Consider the following 20,229-nt stretch of genomic DNA (forward strand, 5'->3'; position numbering starts at 1 on the left):
AAGCACTTTACATATTCATAATTAGCTTTAATATTTCTTTATACTGTACACACTGAAAATGTTTATATTTACTGATAAGGAATGCCAAGTGTATCCATCACCATTTGAATAGCTTGCAGAGAATTGGTGATTTCTTCTATACTATCTCTTCTTAAAACCCAATCCTGTTTAAGTCTGTTTTAAAAAATAAAAATAAAAATATGGCATTAAAACAGTATATTTCTTAAAAGAGTTAATTTCTTAAAAGAGTTAATTTTTATCTTTATGTGTTAACTAATTCATGACACATCATTTCTCTTACAACCTTTTCAAAGAGGTGGAAGAACTTCATATTATTGCCAATTATCAGTTCTAGAATATTTCCTTATGATACTGGCTTCTTTGGAGCTTATACTACTTATTTTGCTACCATCTTTTGCTCATTGACCATCTCCTAATTACGAACCTGCTCTTGGACTTCCCCCAACTCCTGCTACCATTCTCATTAATATCAACATCCATATGGCTAAAAAACCAACAGCATTCTCAGTTTTTGTAACCCTTTCCTTCCATTCTTTCTTAACCAATCCTTTCTCACATGGTTTACATTCTAGACTTTATCACCACTTCTGATTTATCCATGTTATCTGCTTTAATACAGTCACTGAACCAATTCCTCCACCCTGCTGAGATCTCTAGTTCACTTGACCTCAACACATACCTATTGTTCATTAGAATGTTATTCTCACTTTCCTCCCTAACTAGTTTAGTTATCTCAATATTATTACATTCTGTTTCTTTCTCTTATCAAACTTGTCTAGAAAATTCTATTTGGGTTCCAAATTAAATAGAAATATCTTCTTTCTCCATTCATATACAGATATTGCTAAAGAAACTATACATTTTTATTTTATGTCAAATGGGCATTTGAATTGCCTAGTATGCTTCTGCTCTCCCAGATGACTATTTTATTTCTTTCCTCTTTTCAAATATCCCTTCCATACCCTCTAAGCTACTTCTGAGTTGTTGAGTTTAAAATATCACACCACATTGAGAAAACGGTATAAATCAGGGGAGAGTTTCATGTATCTTCTCACACAGATCCCTACTATGTACACTTCCATCTTCTTATTCTTTCTTGTTAAAAATCTAAATGCCTCACCATTGGTTAGTGGTCAAAATGTGGTATGTATGCATACGATGGAAAGGAGTGATAGAAAGGAGTGAAATTTCAATCCATGATCACATTCATTCATCTTTTGGCCTTAAGTGCTATCTACATCCTCAAACCAACAGTACTCCAATTTTTATCTAAAAAATTGTTCTTCTGTTCAACCATAGGCATGATTTTCCAATGGCTTATTTATATTTTCCTCTTATTTATGCTGTAGGTTTCTCAAGCTTATTCAAAACAAAAGCCATGCCATGATGCAACACTCCTGCCCACTCTGTGCTGTCCTCTCCTCAACTCACCCTCCAGGACTTAAAAATCACATGATGCTTTCTCGGCCATTCTCTTTATCTTAGTAGTTGTCACTATCTTTATTATTTCACTCATTAATCTGTTTGCTCATTGTCATTCTTCCTGAACCACATAGCTTTACGCTGCACAACCAAATTTAAGCACTTTGTAGTTCAAGATGCAGCTCTATATGATTTGTACTCCCTGATCATGGGGAGTAACCACATAAACAAACACACCTTAAAAAAAAAGTAACATAAACTAGGTAAACCACAATTATCTTTATGGGTCTATAACAGGCTAAATGGTGACCCTGAAAGATATATCTATGTCTAGTCACAGAATCTGTGATGTTACATTATTTAGAAAAAAAGAAAACAGGTTTTTTTTTCTTTTTTTGCTGATATACTTAAGTAAAAGATCTTGGTATAAAATCATCCTGGATTGGGCTGGGGTTGTGGCTCAGTGGTAGAGCGCTTGCTTAGCACATACGAGGCCCGGGTTCAATCCTCAGCACCACATAAAAATAGAGATTGACATGGAAAATAAAACTGATATAACAAGGTTCTTAGCATTTGGTCTGAACTATTTAACATAAGGAATTTGTTGAATAGCTACTAAATACCCAAAGCTACATCAATATTATTTCATTATAGTGAAATTGATTCCTTTAGATTTACTGAATAGTCTATTCTTTTTCTTTCTTTTTTTTGGAATAGTCTATTCTTATTCAAATGTTTTTTCTCTATGGTTAAGAACAATATCTTGTTTATGATAGTGTTAACAAATATATATTTAAATGAATGAATGGTGACATGAAATTATAGAATACAATTAACTGCTTACCTTGAAACTATTCTGGTCCTTATTGGTGTTTCTGGAATAATGGGAATACCTATGGAAGAATTCTTCTTTTGATTATTAAGTATTCTTTCAGCATTTATTTTATGTTTACGAGCTGTAAGTTTGTAGATGCTATAAATGCGGTCCACAACTTTGGAACTACTTCGTACATCCTAAAAAAGAAAGTGTACATTTACTAAAACCTAATAAAAATTCAATCTCTCCTAGAATAACAAAATCAATCATTTGAATACTATGCAGTAGGCTTTCAAGCTTTTAACAATCAAGAGCATGGCTCTCTAAGTATAGCAGGCAAATTATTTTAAATTGTGAAATAATATGTAAGACAATTATAAAGAGGAGAAATATTCAAAAATTGTAAATTTAATTCGATACTGAAGGCAAAAAGGAACTGTACTCAATATAACCTGTCATATCTAGATACTAAGTCCTATGAATTTTACCTCTTCCAACTTTCTAGAATCATCCACTTACCTCTCATTGACACAACCCTAGGTGAAGCACAATCTCTTGTCTAGCCACTACATATCTACATTTGCCTCCTTTAATGGTCTCCCCATATCTATACATGCTCTCCCAAATTCATTCTTCAGTCAGTAGCCAGGGTGATGCTAAAACTTAAATACGAAAATATTATTCTCTTGCTTAAAATGCTTCAGTGGTGTCCACAATTATCAGGATAAAGGCAGGGCTCTGGTTACTCTTATGTTGATTGTGATACCTGGAGAGAATAACTCAGATGTCTCGGCACAGAAAAGCTTGAGACATATTTATGGTTATGATAGGTGGATAGAGAATTATATGTATCTTATTTCCTACCATGCTAAGGTAATTTGTTATACTCTCTAGTAAGTAGGAAATTCTTATTTACATGACTGAAATAAATTCTATTTTCAGAATTCAGTTTCTTTAATATCAAAATGAAACAATGAATACACACACACACACACACGCACACCGATACTAGGCAAAAAAAAAAAACAACAACAACAAAAAAAAAACCAAGTTTGATCACATGCAAAATCATATTTAGTGTAATGGTTACTAAAGGAAAAACATAAAATCTATACATAAAAGAACATAAAAAATAAGCTCAAAGAAAAGTAACTGATCAATACTTACAGAGGCTCTGTTTGTTGTCTTCAACAAAACAGCCAACAAACAACAATTTTTTCTGTAAATGCTTCCACCCTTGTCTGAAACTTTGTCACCAGGCTTTTCTCGGTACATCTGCAAAAGCTCCAACAATGTGTGTATACAGTTTTCTACATCATAAACTGCTGAAGTAGTTTTCTCATACTTGAAGAGAACAGAACGAAATTAAAACTTGTAATAAGCATACACCTTTAAAACTGCCCAACCGTAAAGACAGCTTAGAGCCAAATCTTTGAAGTATCTGCCACAGGTACAAAGGACTTCATGAGATATTTGTTACTCCTATCATATTTGAATCTTATATGCATATTAATCTTTTACTTTCCTAACCACTTCAAAAGTTCCACATAAAACAAATTAAAGCTAAAATATCTAAAAAAGAATATCTTGAAGTAAATAAAAGCAAGCTTCTAAAGAGAAGACCATTTTAGCAAGACTCTCTCATGAAAGAGAACTTATCTGTTACAGTTAGTCATAGAGTAAGATAATGAGTAAGGCAAGATCTAATTATACTATTTTACATCCTTCTTGAGAGGAAGATGCACTTTAGAATAAAACAAATTTGATACTAAAAATCTAGGATTAGTTTTGCATGCTTTATTTAATGATACTATTACATTCTAGGATTCATTTTTCATGCTTTATTTAATGATACTATTACATTCATACTGAAATTTGCATGTTTTCAAAAAATAATCATTCTAACATAAAAATAAGAAACCATTAATAGCTAACACTTGCATGGTATGTTTATGTATCAAGAACTTTTAAGTATATTAACTCATTTAATCTTCACAGTAACATTTTGAGATGAGTATTATTTTTTTCTATACCCATTTTACTGTGGAAGAAAGTAAAGCAAAGAGAGGCCAAATAATCTATAACAGCTTGCAGAACTGGGATTCAAATTCAGTAGTTTGGGTCTATGTTCTTAACCACTATTCCTCAATATATTGGGTACACTACAGTCATGGTTGTGAGGGTGGGCAAGGAAGGTAAATGTCTCATCTTAATACCACTGATTGTATGCAACTTCTGTAAGCATTATCATTCCTTTTCTATAAAATGGGAAATATATGAGTTACTTTACAGGATTATTATAAGGATTAAATTAAATAATGTACAAAAATACTGACAAGTTCTCAATAATACTATTATTCATATTATTATTCATATTATAAAAGTAATAGAAATAAAACAACAAAATAGCATTCATATCTATAGTTATATTCATAAATTAAATATTTTCCCCATCAAGACTCTTCATATACATGAATTTTAATTTAGAGGCCTAATTTCAAACTTTGTGTTTTTTTTTTTCCTTTTTTGGTGCCATGGATTGAGACCAAGGGTAGTGCTTAACCACTGAGCCAAATCCCCAGCTTTTTTTTTTAATATTTATTTTGAGACAGTGTCTCACTAGGTTGCTTATAGTCTAAGCTGCTGAGGCTGGCTTAGAACCTGCAATCCTTCTGACTCCTTCCTGAGCTATTGGGATTAGGCATGCAGCACCATTCCCAGCCTAATTTCTAATTTAGAGCATTTCTACTCTACTTCGTAGACACTCATCCAGTCCACACTGGATGTGTGTATATGTGGATGTATGTATTTAATCCTGCAGAGTAATACCTTTATTTTACAATTTATATAAATTCTATCAATTCTATCTATCTAATAATTTGCAGAGTTACATTTCTTGAACAAAGAATATTTCATTATTAAAATGGAAAACTACCTTAGCTACATTAAGCAAAACTTGTACAGGATATCAGTGACTTCCATACAAGGAACACTACGATTACAACTTCGGATTAAAACAAATAATTTAGAAATTGCTCCACTCTCAGCCATGTTCTCACAACAACGTGGAGATATTCTGGTAACAACCTCTGAAAGAGAAAAAGACACGTTAATTTCCAGTAACAACAATGCATTCCAATTTTATATATAACTATAATGTACTAAGTAGAAAAATAAATAAACAGAAAGAAGACCAATTGAATAGAGAAAGAGGACAGGGGAGGGACTGAGAGAAGAAGAAGTACAAAAGATTGAAATGGAGCAAACTGGCCGGGTGTGGTGGCGCATGCCCATAATCTCAGAGGGTTTAGAGGTGGAAGCAGGATGATTCCCAAGTTCAAAGCCAGCCTCAGTAACTTATCCAAGCCCTATGCAACTTAGCAAGATCCTGTCTCTAAGTGAAAAAATAAAAATAAAAAACAGCCTGGGGATGTGGCTCAGTGGTTGAACACCCCTGGGTTCAATCCCTGGTACCTCTCTGCCCCCCCCAAAAGAAATGGAGCATATGAAGTTATATGCATTTATGTCAAAATGAACCCCACTACAATGCTCCAAGAAAAAAATGAAGTCTTAGTTAATACTGTGTAATCACAATGTTCTTTAAATATTCAAAGATAAAAAATGCATTCCTAATCTTATGCAAGATATTGTTATAACAAACTAACCGAGGTGTTTTAGGGCCTCAAGAATGGCAGAAAGGTGCTTATACGTTAAAAGATAATGAAGTGCAAGTGTGGTTCTTTTGTAGAGTTTATCTTCTTCTCTAATATCCCTATTAACCATCTGAAGACTTAACCGTATAGCTTTAATTTTTGTAAAATCATGTTTCTTCCTCCAAGAGTAGCCTCTCCATAACGCCTTAAAGAGATAAAAGAATGATTTTAAGATTACAGCCCATATTGTTTTGAATTTATATATACATTTATTTCTACAAAATAAATATTTTCAGTAAATTTATATGATATGAACAGATACATTTCAACTAAAACCTCAATTTTGGTTTTATTCCTGTATCAAAAACCATAGTTTTCACTTACCTGAAGTTTAGTTATTCTACCATTAAATTTTTCCTGTCTTTTGCGAAGGAGAAAGTGACGTACTGCTTTCTGTATTACTGATGCAGCCCTATTTTTCTGGTTCATACATTCTTGAACTTCATGCTCAATTTTATGATGCTATAATATTTCTCAATAAATCTCTTTCGTTCTAATTTTGCTCGAAACCATCTCTGTTTAAAATGTGAAGATTTTTTCACTTTTAATACACACATTTTTAAAAGTAGACAAAAACATACATACATTTATATACATATTTTATATATGTTAGCATTCTTCATAGCCATGTGAAGTTTACATGCTCCTTGAATTCTAAAAGCAGATAATATGAAGCTGCTATGAAGTGAAGGGGGAAGCCAAACTGGTTGTCAATGCTAAACTCTAAAGGAGAAAGAAATAGAAGGTCAAAACGCCTTTCAAACCTCCAGTATCATTTCCCCCTTCTACTTCGTAGAGACTCATCCAGTCCACACTGGATGTGTGTATATGTGGACGTATGTATTTAATCCTGCAGAGTAATACCTTTATTTTACAATTTATATAAATTCTATCAAACTATACAACATTCTGAAAATTATTTTTTCACTAAATATTTTATTGGTACATGCATGTTACTTACACAAATAAGAACTTTATTCAGAATATAGAATTCCTATAAACCATAATAAAAAAGAACATCAAGTATGAAAAGGGACAAAGTGCATAAAAAGAAAGATTAGAAAGAGCACATGATACACAGATAAGAACTTGAATAATAAATGTAAAAATTTCAGAACTGCTGGCAATCAAGTAAATGAAAAACAAAATGAGATACCATTTCCAATTCACTGGAATGGCAAAAATCAGGGTGTCTTCTGATGCCACTGTTGTGAAGGATTTAGAGGAACAGGTACCCTCCAACTTTACTAGTGGGAGTATAATAAATGAGTAAAATTACATCAGAGAGTAATTCACAGCTTTATTGCTGTTCCATAAAGAAGATTTCCAAACTTACAGTCATTCTAATAGCTATATGCTGAAAGTGTTACATATTATATGATCTTTCCATAAGGAATCTGAGAATTGTTCAATATATGTCAAAAATTTCTAAGAGGAAAGTTACATCTCATAGTTTCTCTGCAAAAGACAAACTGACCTGAATACAAATGGCTGAATTAACCCGTTTGTTAGCATTCTTCATAGCCATGTGAACTTTATATGCTCTTTGAATTCTAAGAGCAGACAGGTGATAATATGCAGCTGCTGTGAAGTGAAGGAGCCAAGCTTTGATTCTCTGTTCTAAAATCTAAAGGAGAAAAAGAATATTAATAATCAAGTGTCTGACTTTTTTGATACACCAATATTTTAACTGAAGAAATTTTTTGAAGTACTATAACAAATGAGTTGATTGCTCAGTTGTATAGCATGTAGAATATTAAAATATTTTATTTTTTATTGGTTCTTTTTAGTTATATATAATATTAGGATTCATTTTGACATAATTTAAAAACAGAATATAATTTGCTAAAATTCAGATCCCAGTACATCTCTTTTCCTTCCCCCACTTCCTGCCCTGTTCCCTTCCCTCTATTAAAGTGTCTGATTCTTAAGATAGTTTTTTCTCTTATGTAACTATCATGATTCAATGTGATTATAATCCTGTATTTCAAAATATTTAGAATAATTTAACTCATGATTCATAGTATGTAAGCAAAATTATAGCATTTAACTAAACTACCCAACAACAGCAATTTAAGACCTTCAATGTATGAATAATAAAAGATATCAATGCTAAAAACCAAAAAAGGCTACTGTATTCCAGCAGAATAGTTAGAAATGGTGATGTTAAATCTGATAAAATTACATGAATTCATTGTTCCAGTATTAGTGTAGCATAAATCCAGTGTAAGATTCTTATAGTATGGCTTTCAACAGTGATCTTGGGGCTTTAGATTTCTAATATATATGAGTAAAATACAAAAGAACTCTATTTTAGGTTCAAATCAGGCTGTTATGTCTATGCCAGTGCTTTATATATTGGAAGCCAAATGTCATGAGCTACTTTAACAGAATTATCTTTTGCTGAAGATTGGGGTGACATCACAGGAATGGTAGTTACAATTCCTTAAGGGCAGCAAAAGACTACCTGAGTAAAAATTAACATCTTTAACCTATGAAACCTTTCCCTCATACTTCTTTCAGTTTTTTTGTTGAGTCATTATACAAGAGAAATTTTATTTTGCATCTCTGGCAATGGGAAGCAGCAGGGTCAAAGAACAAAAATCTGTGACACCCAATGCCTTTCTATGTAGCTCTGCAGCAGCTGAATGAACTCAAACTAATAATTATATTAGCTCTGAAAATATTCTCCAAAGACCAAAATGTCTTACCACCATTTAACGTCAAATACTTTCATTTCACGTGATTGAAACATTCTACTTAAAAAACTTACTTTTCTCCTTTCTAACCAGCCACGCACTAGTGCTTATAGAATAACTGTAGATTTTTTAATTCAAGATATTTTATTCTTTCACATTTCCCAGCCTCCCAGGCTCGTATATGTCTTTGTATGATCAAAACAGCAGATTTCTGCTGAAGAAAGAGCTGTCTTCTTTTATGTCCTCTAAAACGTAGTTGGATCAGACAAGCAGCATGATGTTTCTACAAGGAAAATTTTACAAATGACATTAATAGATAGAAATAATAAGATTTTCCACCTACTAGAGATTCTTGAATTTTTTTCAATGTTTGAGGATGTCATATTTCATAGATATGAAAAGGTGATACAGTCTATATAGATCTATAGCCAAAATTGAAGGGACAAGTCAAGATCAATAGATATTTGGTGTTCTCTCCCTCTTACCCTCCTGATTCTTTTCATTGTGAGGAGGAAAAGGACTAAAGTTATTATAGGAAAAATACATTTACTAAAATAGCTAGCTACAATATAAAGAGCAGAGTGGTCATTATAACCAGCCATGAGGGAACTTCTGTGGTTTCAAGAACCACAAAGCATACCACCAGTATACTTTATGTTGCTCAATTACATAACATCATGACAATCTAATTTTCACACACACAGAGGATGTGAATTTAAATAATTTTAATTCACTTAAGCTAGGTTTGTTTTATAAACCTCCAGCTATTTGGGCAAGTAAATTTACCTCTCTAAACATTTTCCTCACCTTTAAGTTGAGTAGGATAATAGTAACTATCTTATAAGGCTGTATGAAGATCAAATTTGTTCATATACAAGAGCTTATCCAATGCTTGGCATACTTTAAGTATGACTAGTAAGAGTAATAAAAATAATAGTTATATTATTAACCATAGTGAATATTACATGAACACTAAAATTTAAGTCAAATTTTAATTTTTGATTTTTTAACTAAAGCCCAAAGCTATTTTAAAATGCAGATGTTAAACAATTTAAATATATAATCAATAGTGTCTTAAAGAGCATGTTACTAAGTACTTGACTTATACTAGACAAAATATGCTACATTCATTATGATTTCTCCAGATTGGTTATTTTCACTGAAAGCACTTCAAACTTGAGTTTGAAAATAACTTATAAATACATACGATATATGCATGCACTATATATATAAAATACTAGTGTCTTTCCAAGTAAAAATAACTTTTACTTGAGTATAATAGATATAAAATAAATGAATAATTAGGTCTAAAAAATTATTTTTGTATTATAAATGAGTTATTTTGATTTACACCTACTTTTTCCATTAAGAAGTGCTCAGGAGCCATTCTTAAAGAAAGTATAGCTCTCCATTTTCTCTGAATGATAATTGTTGATGCTCTCATCTTCAAAAAACTAAAAAATAGTTATTATTGAAAAGCAATTTCAAATTTAATATATTCAACAAATATTTCTTGTTCTCTTACTTCCAATACTGAGGAGAAAAAAATACAACAAAGGCAAAACAAAAGGAAGCAGGAATTCATACTTAAGTTCTAGCAATCACAATTTTATGCATACACTTAAGACACAATAAAAAGGAAGTTTTGCAATTGGCAATATCCCAGTGAGTAGGAAACAAGAAGTTCCATAATTCTGGTGTGACAAATAATTTTGAACAAGATCAAAAGAAAGTATGACCATTTGGGTCCAGACAAAAACCTCCATAAAGTGAGTCATGACAAATAATAGTAAAGAATAAAGTCTGAGTGAGTCTCTGAGCAGACAGGAGGTGGTCAAAAAGAGAGGTTGGAAGATTACAAGTAGCATCAGATAAGAAAAGGACACTTATTTGAGAAGATGGGCTCTTTAATTTCTTCTCAGTATTATAGAAAAGGTAAAAAGATGAGTTTGTTTGATTGTCAGATTTCTTAGAAAATAAGACCGAATATCATTGAGAAAATTCACCATTTTGGTACAAGAAAATAAGATACCAGTCCTTAATATTGATAGTGGCAACTGGGTCTATATATTAAGTCCTCTAACTCTGCTCTGCTCTCCTAAACTGGACAGCAATCACAAATTCTGGGATGTGAAGAAAAATTCTTATAGTGTGAAATAAAAAAAAGACCATTTAATAGCAGCCTCTAAAAATGTAAGTAAAACATACATTAAATGACTCAATAAGTAAGGAAATAGAATATGCATAGAAAGTTGGTAATTAGGGTCTTCATCATTAAGGACAAGAGTAATACAAAGTAAAGAAAGAAAGAAAAAGAAAAATGAAAACAAATTTAGCCAATAGCTATATCAACAACAACAAAAAGGACAAAAGCTTTAAGTGTATGTAAATATTTCTTACTAAATTATATCATTAAGGCTATGCTCTATATTTAAAAAGCAAGATATCCCAAGAGATATATTATGGTTCATGAATGGAGAAAATATCAACAAAAACTAACCATATAAATTGAGCATAGCAAATACTTATGAGGACTTGCCAACCACACATATACTGTTATGCTCTTCCACAAGGCTACAATACATTACCCTGTTCTCTCCTGTTTGGCATAGAAGCAACCTTGAATAATTTCAACAGCTTTTAATACAGCTAAATATTCATTGCATGCTCTCCAACACCTATAATAGGCTTGAATCTTGCAGGCAGCTCTCACTTTACATAAATATTTGTTAGCTTTATATCTTCTCCATATAGCCTATCAAATACAAAAAATATAACAGGTATGCAATGACTGTCATTTTTTGTAAATTGGAAGAATTATTATTAAGACAGTCAATCTGAGGTTAATGCAGATAAACAAAAATCAATTGTGGAAATAAAGTCACATACTAACTCCCATTAGAGTCTGGCATATAGTGAGTCCTCTGAGGACAGTGGTGCCGATATAATGAATGCCTGCCATGTACTTTAACACACATACCCTGTTGCTGGCTGTCAGAAAAGCCTAACGTAACCCTAGCCAATATTTTAAATTGTAAGATGTGCATTACATGTGGAAATCCAGATACATGTGCACCAATGCATTTGGAAGAACAGAAAGAAAATGAACACACTAACCTACTCTCCATTTCCTGGGGAGTAATCCTTACCACTCCACATACATTCTGGTTTTTGTGTGTAGTCTGTAAAGGAATCCTGATCTTACCTTTGTTTCCGGTGTCACTTAATGGTATCTTCTGCTGAGTTACCTAAGCCATAAACATGTATTGGATCCCTGTTCATGCTCAACATGATGTCAATTCTCTTCCTAACCAAATTAATTCTCCAAAATTCATTTTCACTAACCTGTATTAAACTGTTGACTTTCACCTGATCAATGGCCTCTCAAATAGTCTCCCTATTCTAGTTTTGTTCCCTTTACAGTTCACCTTTCACATTCCTGTCAGAGTAACTTTGTAAAAATAAAAATAATTCTAGCCTTCTCCTGCTTAAATTCCTTTATAAATTTTTTTCTGCATCTTACAAAGATATTCACAATTTTGCTCCTGGCCAGTCTTGTTCTATCTTACTTTGTACTCCTCTCTGAAGTTTTCCAATTTATGTGTTATCTCCTATAGCTGAAATAGTCCCTCCATACATTTTACTTGGCTCTTTCCAAATTTATCCTTTAGCCAAATATTTGAATATATATGTCACTCACTCTAGAAAGCTTTCTCTGACCACAAGATTAGCCTAGATTCTTTTTGTTCCCACTAACATACACTTCTTACTTAATATTATTATTTCCCTTGCTCAATTAAGTTGTTTGAGGAGAGCAACTAAGTATATCTTACGGTCTATTCCTAAAACCCAGTACAATATTTAGCACCTTATTAGCACTAAACAGTTGTGGATTTTGAGAGAGAATATTATTTCTAAGCTTAACAGCAACTATCAAGATAACAACATATCACACTTAGGTTCAAAGCCCAATTTATTGCGCATAGAACAAAAATAGCTGAAGTGCTCAGATTCAATTCCTGGATCTGCCTCCTTCCAATACAACATTGAAATTTTTGGTTAATTTTTTCTCAGTTCTCTAATATTTTAACAGATAAAACTCTATTTTCCTCACACATTGGAGAATTTATTAAACAAAATAACAAAATGCTTTAGAAGTCAAAAGTGCTAAACTGAATAAAGTACATCTATATAATAAGCAGCTCTAGCTAATATATTATTAGAGGAATATAATTATCCTGTTTCATCCAATTATGCTAAATAACAGTTCACTTTAATTTAAAATTTACTCTTAAAAAATGTCAAATACGGAGATCCCATCTTTTCAAAATTCTTCCAGGAGTGCGATAATTAACACCTATGAAATGCATGAAGTGCAAGGTGACCAGGGTCAAAACAACTCCAGTTCTGTGCTGTCTTGCCTGAATCATCATTGGTGTCTTTTCTCACTCTCAAAATAATGTTCTACTTTGGAAGATGATAAAATGGTCACGCAAAGTACTATTATTCTTTATGGCCTGCTTAAACTCATTTAAAAAATTCTCACAAACACTGACCAAAATATTGAAGCTTTATATTTAAAATAAGTAAATACCTGAATTTTTATGGTGCTACTTTTAATTTTATAAAACTTCTGTTTCTGTATAAATCCTTTGATTCTAGCTTGAATTATAATAACACTCCTCCTGATTTGCAAATAGACTTGTCTTTCGTGTTTTGCAGATAGACGGGCTCTGTAGTGATTTTGTAAAATGACCGCTGCTTTTCTATATAGTAAAAACTGCTTTCTGGTTTGCCATGTCCTGATATAATGCTGTAAAGTGACAGCAGCTCTTTTCTGCTGAACAAATCTTCTCTGAAACACAGTCATCAGAAGGAAGGACTGAATTTGGAGGGCAGCACATTTCTGCATTTCCAGTTTTCTTGTGACTGTATCACAAAGATCTCTTTGAATCATTACTATAGTCCCACTTTGAGAATGATACTCTCCTTCCTGTGAAAAGCAAACATAGAAGTGTTAAACCACCTGTAAATCATTACATCCCCACTTTGAACAGCTTCATATTGGGTTTTACTTCTGTAACAGTTGAATGCAGACTGGATAGCAAGACTGCCATCCCTTCCTCATATTTTTTTTAAATTTCTGTCTGTCTTCAGCCTGAAGAGGTCATATTTCTGAATCTGCTTAAACACTTTTTTCTTTCCTTTTTAATTCTGACATATGACCTACAAAAATCTGTGTAATAAAAATCAGTTTTCTTTGTTCAATAAACAGCTTTGGTTCTGTGCATTAGGTAGAATGACCAAATTAGTGTGGCAGCCAGATGCATACATTGGATATTACTTCTTACCTTAAAGCCTCTGTAAGAAGACTGTACAGAAGTAACTGTTTGGGTTCTTTTGCACTTAATGCTCTGTATCTTCTTTGAACAGAAATTATTGTTGCTCTAAAGTGGAGATAATGTCTCCTTGTGAGAAAAGCTTTAAAATGCTTCTGAATAATAATGGCAGCTTCATGCTGTTTCTGAGTTTGTTTCCTTATGTTGATGTCCTGAAAACTTGCTTGAATGCTATTTGTTTCTTCTTTACACATATTGGGTTGAAGAGCTTTTTGTTTCTTTTTATTTGCTCGACATCTGTCTTGTAACACTTTTGTAGCCCACTGGAGCTTTTGGTAGAAACAATATTGCTTATACATTTTGTATGTGCTTTGTATTCTAATAGCAGCTCTGTTTTTCCCTTAAAAGCTGTCTTGTTTTCATTCCTTTATATGCAGCTTGAATGACCACTGCAGAATCCCATTGTCTGATAAAATTTTCTCTTTGCAATTTTGCAGCTCTGTATGTTCTATAATGTTGTTGAATTATAACTGAGGCACGTTTCTTAGTCTGAAATGAAACAAATGTTCTGTGCATTCTGAAAGTCGCCTGAATGAGAACAGCAGCCCTCTGCATTTCTTTCATTTGTCTCCTTACCACCCACCCTCTGTATGATGACTGGATCTTAATAACTGCCTTTTGTAACTGAAGGACTTGTAAGTGATGCTTCTTTCCACAAAGTTTTGCACGATATGTTCTCTGAATCCAAATAACAGTTTTCCTGAGAGAAAGGAATTTTCTTCTCATCATCACAGTTCTAAATCTCCTCTGAATAAGGGTGGCAGTTAAATGCATAACTTTTAAAAGTCTCCTAGTTTTCATGCCCCTAAAAGTAGCCTGAAGGCGTACTTCAGATTGCCTCAATTGGTTATACCTCTGAAATTGTTTGTTTCTTGCCTTCACTGCTTGGTATCTTTGCTGTACTATTTTTGTTGCCTTCTTTAACTTATTAAAATACATTTGCTGCTTGTATCTTCTATAGCATGACTGAATAAGTGTTGTTGCAACCTGCATCTTTCTTAGAGTTTGTCTAACACTTGCTCCTCTAAAACTTGCCTGAAGAGTATTAATAGGCTTTAAAGTGGCCAGGTACTTTTCACGCTGAATTTTACCTTGGCAATATGCTCTGTATCTTACTTGAATTGCAGCAGCTGCTCTTCTCATTGTATGGTATCTTACTCTTGACTGATAAATTTTAAACATGGCTTTAATTAAAGTGGCTGCAATGTGCATGTGTTGAATATGTCTTCTTACTCTAATACCTCTATAAACAGCTTGGATTTTAATTGCTGTCTTCTTTAAATTAAGATACTCCTTTTGTTGATGGTTTGTAATTTTGATATCTCGATACCACCTCTGAATAATGATAGCTGAAGCTCTGTAGATTGCATATTTCTTTTGGGCTCTGTAAGCTCTATATTTAGATTGTATAGTGATTGCTACTTTGCTGAATTTCTTTATTCTTTTTCTCACTTTCATACCACGGTAAGCTGACTGTAAAACTAGCACAGCCATTTTTATTTTCAAATACAAACGATGTTGTTCTCTCCCAATTCTGTAAGCGCTATAATACATTTGAATCAAAAGAGCAGCTTTTCTCATGAGTCTCCACCTCTTTTGTTGCACATGCATTCTATAGTATGACTGTATGATGGATGCACATTTGTGCTTCCTTTGAATTTGTCTTCTCAGGGTTCTTCCTTTCCATGCAGACTGAAGCACCAGTACTGCATGACGGTGTTCAACATACTCCATACGTTGTTTCTTTCCTATAGTCCATGCTCTTAGATGTTGCCGGATGATTAATGCTGCTGATTTTAACAATCTGAATTGTTTCTGGGCCTTGTTCATTCTAAAAATAGACTGAATCTTGATTGCAGCTTGATGTTCCCTTCTGATCTGCTGCCGGACTTTCCAGCCTCGATAAGCAGACTGAAGAGAAATCACAGCTGCTCTTTTCTTTAAAAAATGTGTTCTTATATCATAAGCAGATTTGTGTGCCCTGTACCATCTCTGAATTTTCATTACTGACCAAAGAACAGATTGATATTTTTCCCTTTTACTGTAGCCTCTAAAAGCAGTTTGAATTTTAAGAGCCGCTAGAGATTGTTGTTTCAATAGTCGGTGAACGTTGTAACCTCTGTAGACTGCTTGCAAACAAGTAGCTGCTCTTTTGACTTGCAAGAAGTTCTTCCTCTGATTGACTTGTACTTTGTATGCACGATAGTAATTCTGAATGACAACAACTGCTTTATAAGTTTTCAGGTAGTGCTGCCGCATCCTTCTCATTCTGAAATAAGACTGCAGCGAAACAGCAGCTTTTCTTTGCAATCTCATCTGCTTTCTGACCAGGTATCCTCTGACAAAAGCTTGAAATTTGATACAAGATTCACGTATCTGCACATATTCTTCTCTCTTTCATGCAGCCATTTTCTGTGTACGGTACCATTGTTGGATTAATAGTACAGCTTCTCTTAAAAGTAAATATTGTTTACGTGCTTGTTTATTCTTGACAACTGACTGCAAATTTATTGTAGCATTTTTTAGACTCACAAATTTCTTTCTGGAAATATAAGCATGATAATATGACTGAATCTTTATAATAGATGTTAAGATATGAATAAATGTTTTCCTGACTTGCATCCCTCTATATACAGACTGTAGAACAAAGACAGCAGAACGTGTTCTCTGATAAGTTGCTAGAACTTTCCTGGCTGAAATGTAAGCTTGGAAATGAGTCTGAATTATAATGGCTACTTTCTTCATCCTCTTATATTTCCGTAATTGTTGATGTTTTCTTATGTGTGCCTGCAATCTGATAACAATCTTCTTAAGGTTTAAAAGTCTAAATTTTTCCTGTCGCATTCTCCAATATGATTGGAAAACATAAGCAGCTCTAATTTGTCTGTATGAATTCTGAGCCTTCATTCTCCTGAAAGCTGCCTGTAGTTGAATGACTGCAGCTCATTTCTGTAAGTAGTTGGTGCGCTCAATCTTTCCTTTAAGGTATGCTCTGTAGTACTTCTGGATAGTCAGTACAGACTCTTTCTTTCTTTTATATAACTTTTGGGCTTGAAAGCACCGAAATCTTCTCTGAATAATAACAATACAAGATCTAATATAAATATATTTCTGTAATTCTCTGTGGCTTCTATACCATGATTGTATGACAATAGCAGACTTTTCTTTAGCTTTTCTCCTAGAATGCCATTCTCTAAAAGCTCTTTGCGATATTACTGCAGCTTTTATTTGTAATTGCATTTTATGTTGCTTCCATATTCTGAACACAGATTGGATTATAAGGCATGATGATTTTAACCTCTTATATCTTTGTTGATCTTGTTTTCTTCTTAAACTAGCACGCCAATCCCTTTGAAATGTAATTGTGGACCAAAGATATCGTTTATAAGATTTAACAGCAATTATCATTCTTATTCTACATTGCAGGATGACTGAATAATATTTCAATTTCAGAAATCTTTTTCTAGTGGAATATCTTCTCCAATACCCCTGGGAAAGGTAATAAAGGACAAAATGTAAAATAGACATAGCTTTCTATTCTTAATACTTTTGAAAATATTAAGTTTTCTAATACCATGCTTAAAATGAACACATTAATTAGAAAGCCAATATTTCATTGCTAACATCTTGTTTATAGTTTAGTCTTTACAGTGATACAGCTGTAGTCAATTCAGAAATCCATTTCAATTCTGATTGTATTTACACTGCATTTGTATTACAGAGTCATAAGTAGCAATTTTGTTATATTAAAAGGAAAAGAAAAATATTATAATATTTTTGGTATCTATTGGTTATATATAATTTCTGAAGACTTTATTTCCAGATCTTAAATATTTCCTTTATTTTATGGTTGTTAAACTATCTTATTATGCTTGAAAATTCTGTACATAAGGCATCCTGTACTATAACATTACAGGACTGATAATATAAACATAGTGAGCCCTCTGTTTCCATGGATTTCCCATCCATGAATTCAAACAGGTGAGGGTGGAACATTTTCCAAAAGAAAAAAGAAAAGAAAGATGTGACTGTATTGAACACGTACCAACTTGATTTCTTGCTATCATTCTCTAAACAATAAAGTCTAAAAACTATTTATACACTACTGGCATTGCATTGAATACTAGAAATACTATGAGAGAATTCAAAGCATACTGGAGGATGAGGATGTGCATGGTCATACACAAATACCATGCCATTTTGTAAACATACAGATTTGGATATCTGCTGGGGTCCTAGAACCAATCCCTCATGGATACCAAGGGACAACTATACAGGAGTTTGAGAAACAAATGAGCTAGACCACTTTCAGGGTTATTATTGTTATTAAAAATAAAATTACTTTCTTTTACCAAACATGGGGATTATAGATATATAATATATGGAATGAATATATATATATGGAATTTTGGAAACACTCTAAAGTAAGCAAACTTTTGTCTCTTGAAAAGCCACAATTATAATGTAGCTTCTTAGTCAATGAAACAATATGTTGGCTCAACAAACAGGACTGCAGACTTTCCAGCCAATTCCAGTTGCTGATATCTACATGATCCCAGGTTACTGGTAATCAAGTTCCAGATAATTCTTATAGAAACCTGTCCAAAACAATCTATAAATTGTTGATTAGGAGAGGGGCATGTTGTTTCTTACTATATATTTTTTTCTTTCATGCAAGTAGAGCAGTATAGGGACTGGGTACCAAAGAATCTACAGAAAAAAAAAAAGAAAAGAAAAAAAAGAAAAAATCTCAGAATAATAAGTAAACAATAAATGTATAAGCTTAGTACTATTTACATTTGTAGCAAAACCATGAAATGCTAAGGTGCATATCTAACAAAATATGTACAAAATCTATATGAGCAAAAATTCAGAACTGATGAAATATCAGAAATTTAGATCTAAATATACCATGGTCATGTATGTTTAGGAAGACTCAAAATTATCAAGATGTCAATTCTTTATTTTGATTCGATCCAATCTCAATCAAAATCTCACCAATTACTTTGGATATCAGCAAACTGATGCTAACATTATACAAAAAAGCAAAGGACCCAGTATAGTCAACACAAGGAACATATTATGTTAAATAGATATTACATATTTTGGCTAAAAAGAAAAATAACATAGACATTCTATTGACTAATTATAAGCACTATTTTCATTATATACTAATTAAATGGGCTTGGAAGAAAAATGTGTGTATTATTTGTTCCCAAAGAGAAGTTTCTAGGACTCATTATTAAGATAAAGTTATACCTTGGTAAGGTACATGGATTCAAAGTAGAGTGATGCTGTATGCCACAATGTCCCATGCAGTGGAAGACTACAAATCTCTAATACAAAATGAAGACAGCAAGATGCATAGAACTAGAGTCTTGTCCCTTTCAGAACAAAGAAGGCATTTCAATTATGTTTCAGTCTTATGCTGAATGTAGCAAAGAGATTCACAGGTAGTAAGGAGACGCTAAATATTTTTTAAATCAAATATAGTCAGCTTTCTGTATCTATGAATTCTACATTATTAAATTCAACCAAGAGATTGATATTCCAGAAAAAAAAGTGCCTGTTCTGAACATGTACAGAATTTTCCTGTCATCATTATTCCTTGAACAATACAGTATAATAACCATTTATACGGCACTTATATTGTGTTAGGTATTATAAGTAATATAGAAAATTGAAATATACAGGAAGATGTACATAGATAGTATGCAAATCATATACATTGCAGATTTTGGTATTCACAAAGGGGTCCTGGAATCAATCATCTTTGGATATTAAGAGACAATATTAGAAAAAGAATTCTAATATTTAATCATTGAAGATTTTGTTATATTTTTCCTTCTTCCTTTAAAATGTTACTAGAAATGTTTAAGTTAAAAAAATTTGTTCAGGATACTATACCTGAATGACCATTGCTGCTTTATTCTATACATTTTCCAGTTTTTCCTTTTTTAACATTAATAATTTTCTTTGTGCTAAGACTCTTCTCCAATATTTCTGAATGACCAGTGTTGCATTAATCTTTCTTTTCACTCGTTGTTTGGTTAGAAAATTTATTACAGCTGACTGAATAATTCTTGCAGTTTTGTCTCTCTCCTTAAAAAACAAAACAAAACCAGCAAATGTGAATTAAATACTTAATTATTTAAGAC

The 20,229-nt window shown here is 32.5% G+C and overlaps 1 pseudogene; it reads right to left on the reverse strand.

Moving 5' to 3' along the window:
* Nucleotides 1-68: 68 nt before the first annotated feature.
* The window catches only part of LOC143389370 (abnormal spindle-like microcephaly-associated protein), a 48,300-nt pseudogene continuing 28,139 nt past the window's right edge, over nt 69-20,229 (reverse strand).

Source organism: Callospermophilus lateralis, unplaced genomic scaffold (genome assembly GCF_048772815.1).
Source record: "Callospermophilus lateralis isolate mCalLat2 unplaced genomic scaffold, mCalLat2.hap1 Scaffold_73, whole genome shotgun sequence".
Lineage (NCBI taxonomy): Eukaryota > Metazoa > Chordata > Mammalia > Rodentia > Sciuridae > Callospermophilus > Callospermophilus lateralis.